Source organism: Microtus oregoni, unplaced genomic scaffold (assembly GCF_018167655.1).
Source record: "Microtus oregoni isolate MIOR12 unplaced genomic scaffold, Mior012 000008F_ref0000371, whole genome shotgun sequence".
Taxonomy (NCBI): Eukaryota; Metazoa; Chordata; class Mammalia; order Rodentia; family Cricetidae; genus Microtus; species Microtus oregoni.
The window spans coordinates 5,453,487-5,455,341 of NW_024543067.1; the positions used below are offsets into that span (position 1 = coordinate 5,453,487).

The 1,855-nt window shown below is 43.5% G+C and overlaps 1 pseudogene; it reads right to left on the reverse strand.

The window, feature by feature from the left end:
• Positions 1–1,219: 1,219 nt before the first annotated feature.
• LOC121451670 lies at positions 1,220–1,423 on the reverse strand (annotated as a pseudogene).
• Positions 1,424–1,855: the final 432 nt, after the last annotated feature.

Here is a 1,855-nt window from a genome sequence, read left to right on the forward strand (position 1 = left end):
TGTGGGAGCCTAGCCCGTTTGGATGTTCACCTTCCTAGGAATGGACAGAGAGGGGAGGACCTAGGACTTACCACAGGGTAGGGAACCCTGACTGCTCTTTGGACTGGAGAGGGAGGGGGAGAGGAGTGGGGGGAGGGGGAGAAGGGTGGGAGGAGGGGGAGAAGGGTGGGAGGAGGGGGAGGGAAATGGGAGGCTGGGAGGAGGTGGAAACTTGTTTTTTTTTTTTTCTCCTTTTCTCAATAAAAAAAAATGGGAAGAAAAAAAATAAAATAAAATAAAAATTCAAAAAAAAATGAAACAATCTTTACTCATTTTACCTACCAATCCCATTTCTCACTTCCTCCCCTCCTCCCATTCCCCCACCCTCCCCCCACCCCCATTCTCTCCTCAGAGAGAGTAAGGCTTCCTATGGGGAGTCAACAAAGTCTGGAGGACCATCTTACTCTTACGTTCAAGTTCTGTTTTATTTCTCCTTTTTTCTTATCCTCAGGATTACACTGCATATTCTCTCTGGAGGAAAAAGACTATTTGCTTAACGCATGGAGAATCTTAGAGTCCTTTTGGGTTTCTTAACGCGTGTGGGGTTTTCAGGAGAGATCGGTCACACATCAATATCTGAATTTATTTGTTCTTCAGTGCAGTTTGAGTAGTTTTCTAAACTCATTGCCAAGGACAAAGAAGTATGCTTTGCAAAGTGTGGAGCACTGGGTTTCGTTTTCATTTTTGCTCCTGAAGTCAATGCCTATACAAGAAGCCTGGGAAATATCTGACAGGCAAAAGGAGCCACCAGGACATGGCAAGCTATACAGTATTATCCTGGAGTCTTAATCATGGTGATTGTGTCCCAAAGTAAATTCACAGACCCAGACCAAGACCAAGACATCCCCCCGGTCACCCTTTCCCTTGTTCAAACTGGTGATTGGCTCTTAGATCCAAGGTTCCCTCTTTCTGTTTTCTGCCATTTCCCACATTCTGCCGTATCTCAGTTTTTAACTGCGTCCCATTCCCACTGGCAAGAAGGCTGCCAAAGCTGTGCCCCTTTTGGTTTTTGTCTTGCTTGTTTTATTATGGAAACATGTTTATTTGACATTATTTTAATTTAGAAATAGAAAACCTCCTAGAAGTAGGAAAGAGAATAGAAACACAAAGTATTCAAACTTTTGCTTAGTGAGTTTCTCACACTCTACTGTCTTCACTAATTCCCACGATGAGAAAGTGGTCAGTCACCCACGCTAACGTTATCAATACTGATATGGATCAGTTTCACAAAGAAGTCAAAGAATCCCATGATAGCAAACCCCATTTCTGTGGCCGTGGCAATCTTCTAGAATTTTTTATTGGGTTTGGTGCATCTTTTAACCAGCCAAACTGGGTTCTTTATGAACTGCCAACTTGGCTCAATAAACTGCACTACCTGATCCATGATGCTTTGGGAGATGGTGGTTTGAGAAGGCAGAAACCAGTTGGAGTCTTGCTCTTATCTTCAAAGGAATGTGCACTTACCGGAAGCTGACATCCATCAGGACAACACTATCTCAGGTTTATTCAAATATGGGGATGCTGAGGAGAGTGAGGTCTGCTTGGGTCTCACTGGCATGTGCGAAGATCTTAGTTTTGCCCATGGTTTGGTTTGAAAACGTGGCCAAAGCCACCAATGGTCTCCTGAGCCCTGGTTTCCTCTCTTGTCCAGGATAATAATGAACCTCCTTTCAGGCAAGTTGTCAAATGACTGAGCAAGCTAACTTATGCAAAGTATCTGCCACATGACAAACATTCAGTAAATACTATCTCCTATTATTATCTCAAGTATTTCAGTCAGCAAACACAGCCTTTGCAATCTGCCTTTTAATCTGAG